Source organism: Manihot esculenta, chromosome 7 (genome assembly GCF_001659605.2).
Source record: "Manihot esculenta cultivar AM560-2 chromosome 7, M.esculenta_v8, whole genome shotgun sequence".
Classification (NCBI taxonomy): Eukaryota; Viridiplantae; Streptophyta; class Magnoliopsida; order Malpighiales; family Euphorbiaceae; genus Manihot; species Manihot esculenta.
In genome coordinates, this window is record NC_035167.2 from 32,365,815 (window position 1) to 32,374,494 (window position 8,680).

Sequence of the window (8,680 nt, forward strand, 5' to 3'; positions counted from 1 at the left end):
CGTTAGGTTCTATTAAGGATCTTGCCATTGATCCGTACAATATTATATGCAAGGGCCAAGTGGTTCTTTTTCCCTTTTAACTTTCTCCCCATCGTAAAGATATTATTTGATTGCTATATTAAAAATTAAAAAATATTGATAAATTTATGTCTTAAAAATTTAAGTGTTATTAAAATTCTCAAAATTTTAAAAGGGTTTATTATTTAAAAAAAATAAATTTATTTATTAAAAAAATGATTTAGATTTTTGTTTTTTTTTTTTTGTTACTTGATGATATTGGAGTTTAAATAGATCCATAGTTTTGGAAGAAGTGCAGCACCAATTCAAAGGCTGCAATCATGTTTATCCCTTGTCTATCTTTTTTTTTAGCATGAGATTCCAACTAAAGAATGCTATTGCAAAGACTTGTCTGTTATCACTGACCCAACATTAATATTTAGAGGTCACAAAATATATACTTAATAATTAAATTAAATTTTTTAATTTTTATTAAAAAATTAGGGAAATTAAATGTGATAATTTATTAAAAATAAATTTATATTTAATATATTTATATTTAAAAATTAAAATTTCAGTGTTGGAACTAGTGATTCAATGCTTTAATAAGATTGAGCATTCAATTTTCATTAACGCTGTAAACTAGCAAAGCCGAGGGAGCTCTTCCTTCAGCTTTAGCAATCTCTCCTCTGGCTCTAGAAAGTTCCTTGGATGCGCTGATTCCTGTATGTCAGGTATCTTGAAAAAAATGCCAAATTTACTCATAAATTACATGACAGTGGAAAAGATATTAAATATTTAATTTTTTATTTAAATTTATCTTTAAACTAATATTATAAAGCCAATTAAATTCATAATTTATTAAGATTTAAGAATTTGAATTACACTTTTATAAAACTATTTGAATTTATTTAGTTTTTAGCAATGATTCAAGGTAAATTAAATTAAAAAAATTAAATTTTAGTATTTTTTTTTCTGTTTAATTCACGTGTAAATTTAATATTTTAACTTTTTTTTTCTTCATCTTATTATACTTATATAAAAAAAATTTTACACTGATAGTTATCTTATTATCATTAATTATTAAAGGTAAACTTGTTAGAAACACAAAATAGTTATCTTATTATTATTAATTATATTTTAAATTTTATTGACAATAATTTTATAAAATGAGACTAACCTTTTCATTTTATAGTTATTTAAAGCATATTCAACAAAATTTAGAAATAAGGAATAGATGGAATCAATTTTTCTGACTAGTTACTAATAACATGTTTTGTTTATATTTAATTTTTATAAATTTGTGTAATAAAATTTAATCAGTGGAAATGTTTAATGTTAATTCCAAAAATGTAAGTACTACATAATACAAGGCCATAAAACTTTTTCTTTTCTTTATTTTTTAAAAAGGAAATTGAAATTATAGATAACCATAATGTCTATATCTTCCTATAGTATCCATGCCTTACTTTTAATATTTTGTTTGGAAGAGAACAGAGTACAAATAAGATTTTTTAATATATAATTTTATAAATTAAGATTTTTTATAATTTTTAAATCTTAATAATTTTTTATTATTTAAGAAGAAAATAAAGTTTATAATTAAAAATTGCACTCATAAACCTAATTTAGTGGTAAATACATCTGAATAAATCTAAGAGATCTCAGATTCTACTTCTCCAATTCTCAATCCCATTTCAAAAAAAAGAAATGTATAGTTAAAAATTTTTAAGAAGGTTTGAAACTAAAAGTATTTTACCTTATTTTAAAAACTCTCTCAATTTCAAGATTTAGTTTTTAAACCTTAAAAGAACTTTCATTACCTTAAAAAATCATCCTCGCAAACGGCGTGTAAGCTTCTTAAAAGTTGAAACAGAGGGGACTCTGAAGTTCGGGGCCAGGATGGTCTGGACCTTGGAACTTCCAATAGATAAGCCCATGCTTGTTAGGAACTGCTGAGAAGCACATTGGCAATTGGATAAAAAATAATAATACCCCCAACCGACCTAAGGGTGCTAGGCATTGGCTTAGGGCTGAGGGAACCAAACGTGTAGACATCCCCAGCCCTTGCCATAGTTGGTCTACCAGTGTTTTTTTTTTATCTCAGTGCTCAACGCAAGAACATAGCGACCTATCCTAGCACCTTCAATCCTTGCAGGTTTCCATAATTTGATCAAGCATGCAAGCTGATAGAGTGCCTATGTTCTGGATACAAGGAATTGTTCCATAGAATAGAATCAATAATACAAGAATCTAATTAACTCTATGCAGAAAATTGAAGCAGAGTATAAAAGTAATCTAGATCAAGGAACTATTATCAATTCTTAACTCACAGAATATTATAAAATTGGTTTCCTACTGGAGAGAGGATAGAAGGATGTTTGCTTTCAGTAAGATGTTGAGACTTCTTTATGATTTTAAAGTTGATGACAGCTCAAATTTTTTAGAATAACTGGAATTTTTGCCTATAGCCTATGCTTAAATTTTATACATTTGGAATTTGCTGCAAATAGGCATGTATGGCAAGAGCCAGCAAGCAAATGGATAACGTTGGTCATATTTCCATGATAGAGAAAGACACTTTCATCGTTAAACCCGAAAGCCGAAAAGCTCTCCACCATCCCAGAACACTTTCTCCCTTGTCATTCATTCATTCATAAATGTGATCCCAAGAAAAAAAACTACAGAGTTTTGAAAAGACAAAAGGTAGGAATTAATGTCACTGAAAATGGCGTTTTGTCCCCATCTCTCTTTCTCTCTCCCTTTCTCATTTGCCCAAGCTTGCTTTCCTTCTAGAGCCTTGAGGCATTAGCAGAGATAAAAAAGATTGAGCACTTACAAGTTGCAACTATTGCTGATAAGCATGTGAATTTCTCTCCTGGCTTTGGGAGCAATCAGATGAATCCTGTTCAAGTTTAGAGCAGCCACCGACCCATTATTAATAAGTGGCCAACAGCCAAACCTGATGACCTGTGACAATGAAATATGCATAATAATGGAGAGTTAACATATGGGATTAGAAGGCTGCATAATTAAGGGAATTACTACAACCAGACAAATAAGTCATGGACTCTATGTCCAATGCCTAAGCTATCAACTCTGCATATAAAATGATATAAATTTGGTCACTTCAGATAAAAAGAGAATGTTTAAAAGCCGCAATGCACCAACTCCTACAGCTTGATTTTGACTGAAAGGATAAAATATTTTTAAACAATCTATCATGATTTCTTCATGCAACTACCAACATCTCCATTTGCTGAACTGCCTTTATTCATGAAAGTCTGATAAACCTCTACAAAGCAATCAATGAAATAACATTAACAAAAGAACCCACCAAGAAGATCAACATTGACAAAGAAATATTTTTGGTCTTTTTGCTATTGGGGAAGGTTGCAGTTTCATTCACTACATTATCACAGGCATAGAATGTAGATTCTGCAGCACCAGCACCAGCACCAGTACAACAAAAGTTAAAAAGGCAAAGTCAGCTTGTAAACCTATTTCCAATAAAGCTTGATGCATGTTTAGTTGTTCGCATTCCAAGTTGAACAACCCTTCTCTATTATTTCTCACATCATTCTCTTTTAGACTTGAAAACTTTATCATAATTGCCAAATAACAGGTGAATGGTTGTTCTACTAGCATAGCAATGATATCGTTAACAGAAAATACAACTTATGAAAATGATTATCTAAAGCAATTAGATCTCATTTTTGGAACCCAACTTATGAAAATGATGACTAGGCCTATGTTAATGAATAAGATCCCTTCTGAAGGAATGAATTAGGAAAACTTACCCAATTTGAGAATGACAATTGTAGCCCATAAGGGAGACCCAAAAGAAACCTACTTTTAGGAAAAGTGAGAAATGTCTCTTGGCTACAACTAAAAGGTATATGACACATGTCAGCGATGATTATAAAGAGCAAATCACAACACTAGTTCCTAAACAAACCAGCCTCAGTACAAGCAAAATCGCTTGACACAGATAAGTGAAAAAAGCATAAGACAATGATAGGGATGGGTTCTTCATGTGGAGCGTGCAAGTTCCTAAGAAGAAAGTGCATGAATGATTGTGTCTTTGCACCTTACTTCTGTTATGACGAGGCTGCAACACACTTTGCAGCAGTGCACAAGGTGTTTGGCGCAAGCAATGTTTCAAAGCTATTATTACACCTGCCAGTACAGAATCGAAGTGATGCTGCTATAACCATATCTTATGAAGCACTCGCACGGATGCAGGATCCCATATATGGTTGTGTTGCTCATATTTTTGCACTTCAACAACAGGTTTCTCTGTTCTTTCTCCAACAGCCTCAACATTTGTACAATCCCCCTATAGTTTAAGTCAATTTAACTCAAAACACAAATTTATGCATTCTTTAACTTGTCTTGCAGATAGCCAGCTTACAAGAGGAGATAGACATTCTTGAGCACCAAATGGCTAATTTCACAGTTGGTATTGCTAGTTGTGGAAGTTCACAAACAACTTCAAACCCAAACTGCGAGATGCGGATTTCTTCACTTCAAGATGCCATCAACATGCAATACTATCAGAATCAGTCAGCTGCACAAGCAAACAATTCAGGATATGTAACTGGTAACCAAGCTTTTGACAGTCAAATGGATGCACAACTGTCTCTTATGCATGAATGGGAAGAACCAAACCCTTCCTGTCAATCCCACCCAAATCCTTTAGACAGACTCCTTGAAGACCTGGACCAAGATATCTTTCCATTTTGTCCATGGTTGGACAGTGGAAACACTGCAAATTAATGCAAAACTGGGACTAGGAAAAGCATTTTAAGCAAGTTATATCTTGTGCAATAGATGTCTTTTGGCTCCACCTGGGAACAATTTTGTTTTGCATGTGTAATTCTACTTATGTAGATACCCTGATTTTCGAGATAAGGATGTAGACCAGTCCAGTTTGAACCTCTAAATGAAACTTTTGTTCACTTCAAAAATATCTCTGTCCCCCCTCCATTAAAATCAGAGATAGAAATACAGAGCAGTAGCAAGGGAAGAATCTCAATCACTGGATGGTCATGAAATCAAACTTGAAGTGACTTAGTTCCACAGAAATCTGATCTTGGAAGTTTGACAGAAAATTGAGAAATCTTTGCCAATTTTAGTGCGCTAGAAAGAGATAACAAGCAGAAACCATGCAGACAGCATTTAGATTCATAAATTAAGAAGTTGAAGCTACCTCAGGCAGAATTTGCCATATGATTCATGGCTTCAGAAATATATAAACAATTAAACATATATGTAACGTGGGACAAGTTGGCTTAACAATATAACCAAGGCCAAATTTATCTTTCATTGCCATGAAAAGTAGAAGTCTGATAAAATTTTGACATATTCTATGTTTATAGAAGAAAATATTGCTCCAAGACTGAACATTAATGTCATCATCACACCAAAAAAGGGGCAGATGAACTAGGATCTACATATATTTAACAGCACAAGGCATTCAATTGATGCAATTAAGGACACAAGCTCAGTTTGCTTTTTGTTATATCTTCTTACATATACATAGTCCTCCATGGCCCTCCTGTTAGGACAACTCAATTCGATCACCATGCCTTTCAACAAAACTATTGAGCTCGTCTTCATGTGATCCCTAAAAATTAAAACTAAAGCTACTGCATATCAAGCAAAGACTCATTTATCATTAATAAATTATTGGATTAGGAAAGTACATGCTTACATGGTAAAGATTCTACTATTGGCATGTATTCATGCAGAAAATCTTCAGTTTGCAAAATCAATGCCTAAATTCCAAGAACACCATGGTTAGGCGTTCAGATTAAATAGACCACTTATGTAGGGCGTGGGAAACTAGTCAGTGAAGTATAATTGAATTAAAACACTGCTCAGTCTGCAATCTAACAATCTCATTCGAGATTTTTGTTTGAACCCACTTCAGTAATTCAAGAGATGCACTCTCTTAAATCAATAGCAAGCCATAAAAATTGGACAATTTCTTTAGCAGGATTTTCAATCAACCTAGATTGTTCGTCAACAGAGCTTGTCAGGCTTTGACTGAGCACAGCACCTCAAACGTAACATCTTTTCTGTAAGGTGCCCACCTGAGACTTTCGCTTACAAAGTGTGCCCCATAGCAACTGCTTTCGCCGATTAGTAGGCAAGTCTCTAAATAAGACCACAGATTGCGTAGAGCTACCCTGTAATGGAAATCAAAATAAATAAAAATGAGTTATAACTCCACATTGAAAAAAATAAAAAATGAAAAGAAAAAACTCAAACAATGTAGATTTGCAGGCAAAATGATAAGGAAATGGAATTCCAGAAGGACTGGAATTTCACTAGCCAAACAGAATAGCACTAATGCAAAAAATTACCTGAAAAATTGGGTTGCAGCTGTGATTTTTCGAGTACCAGCCAAACTGAGGAAATCAAGTACAAATCAGAAACCCAAACTTAAAAAATAAAATGATTATCAACAAACAAAGAAGAGGCAATGTAAGCAGAAAAATTCAGAAACGGAAAACAGAGGGAGATACCACAGGTGAAGGAAGGGAAGGAGAGCCAACGGCTTTTCCCATTCAAGGAGTACGTTTTTTTTTTTTTTTAAGTTAAATTACACTTTAAATCCTAAATTTTATATCTCATTTTTTAATACATAAATTATAAGTTTTAATTTCATCCAAATAAGAAATCTTTTGATTCATAAATTCTGTTAGTAAAATATTCAAATATGATAAAAAGAGAAAAATCATTTTAATACTAATAATATCCCTCCCACTCTCCTTCCCAAGTGATTTGACTTTTTAATGGTAAACCTCGTCTTCTTCAATGATCACAAGCATTATTCCTTCAAACATCACAGCATAATTAATAAAAAATAATTCTCCAAAAATCAACATCTACGTTGAATCTAATTATTTTATTCAAATATATAAATAAATAAAATAAATAAAAACATATCATATCTATTTGAGAAAAATCGATGGATCAATCCTTATCAAGAAAAGAATCTATCCATTTTTATCGCTGAAAAAAAGTGCTCTATAATAAAAAATATATATCAACATCTCTCATAACAAGCAGTTGTCTTCTTTATCGAGGGTCGAGGAGCGTTGTGAGTATAAGGTGAAGAAGTTCTTCAATGACCCAAATACCATAGAGATCATTATTTCTATCTACATAATCAATTATTTTTCTCATAAAAAAATTCGATTCAAAGTATCATGGAAAAAAATAATTCTCTTCGTTGATTATTAATTTTGAAATTAGTAATCTAAATCTAATGTATAGGCTAAGTGTTTCTTTTTTTTTTTTTAATTTGAAGTATATGTCGATGGTTTCGATCAAATCTGAAACTTGGGATTGATTTTGCTTTGAAGCTTGTTGGAATGCTTTAGGTGAATATAGAAGAGATCCATTCAATACTTCTTGAAAATTGAAACATTCATCTTCTTTACTTTTTCCATGGTTTAATTTCTCCACCATCTTAAATTATAAGCATTTCTATTATGCAAAATTGTAATAAATAAAAGTAAACCTAATATTTCAATTTCACAATTGGAGAATGTTGAGAGATGAGGTGTCGAGGGTTTGAGTGGAGATGGATTTTGATTTGGCTTTGAAATTTTTGGGTTTTTTGTTTCATGTTTTTACTTCATTTCTATCTTTCAGTCTCTATTTTATACTCCGATCTCAAATTGAAATGAGTGAAAAATTCGTTTATTACTGTTCATGCTTAGAGTTTGATAAGCATATTGAATCTTATTTGGTTATAGTCCAATGATAAAAAAAAAGAGTGGATATTTTTATTATTTTATATTTCATTAGGAGAAAAATCATAGATGAAAAGATTTGAGTTAAAAAAATTTAAAATTTATAAATTTAAATATTTAATTTTAAAAATAAAAAAATTGATTCATCAATTATACTAATATTTAAATATTAAAATATAATTTATTTATTTTTTTAATTTATCATTTAATATTATAGAAAAACTCATTAAATCATTTTTAGTTTCGACCATTACGTATTTTATTATTTAATTTATATAATTTAAAAAGATTATTAGTTGAATTTTTTAGTTTTGTAAAATTATGAACTAATTATTTCTTTTACATTAACATGTTATGATTTTTTTTAAATACTCAACAGATAGAGAAACTAAATAATAGATTTTTTAAAAATTTAAGATGTTTTGATATAGTTTTTAAAATTTACTAATTAATGAGTTTTTTATACTATAAATATTAAATACTCTTTCCGTTTCATAATTTTTTTCATATCTTTTCTTTTTTAATTATTTCAAAATTATTGTTTATTTTTTTTAAATTATAATAAGATATTAATAGACTATTATAATTTTATTTTATTTTATTTTATTTTTAAGAAACCTTTCAAAATATTTTTTATTATTTAATATAATTAATATATTTAAGAAGGATATAATTGAAAAGTTAATAAAAAATTATATTTCTTAGTATATATAAAATAGTAAAATAAATAAAAATTATGAACAAGTAATTTTACAATATGAAATTTCTTATTAGATAAATATACAAGCGCAATTCACCTTAAAAAGCTAAAAATTTATGTGTTTTTGGCAATTTTATTCAAACATTTCAATTTTGATAATTCAATCCAAAATTAAAAGTTTTTATTTAAATTTTATCCTAATTAGAAATTAGGA

The 8,680-nt window shown here is 30.0% G+C and overlaps 1 long non-coding RNA gene across 2 annotated transcripts; it reads right to left on the reverse strand.

Moving 5' to 3' along the window:
• Window positions 1-1,713: 1,713 nt before the first annotated feature.
• LOC110619122 lies at window positions 1,714-6,599 on the reverse strand. Of its 2 annotated transcripts, none has more exons than XR_002488593.2 (4): window positions 6,531-6,599; window positions 6,369-6,413; window positions 4,093-6,191; window positions 1,714-2,967 (listed from the first exon to the last, which is right to left on the reverse strand). It is a non-coding gene; the product is annotated as an uncharacterized LOC110619122 (long non-coding RNA). The 2 variants fall into 2 exon arrangements; XR_006351176.1 differs by having other exon boundaries at window positions 4,088-6,191.
• Window positions 6,600-8,680: the final 2,081 nt, after the last annotated feature.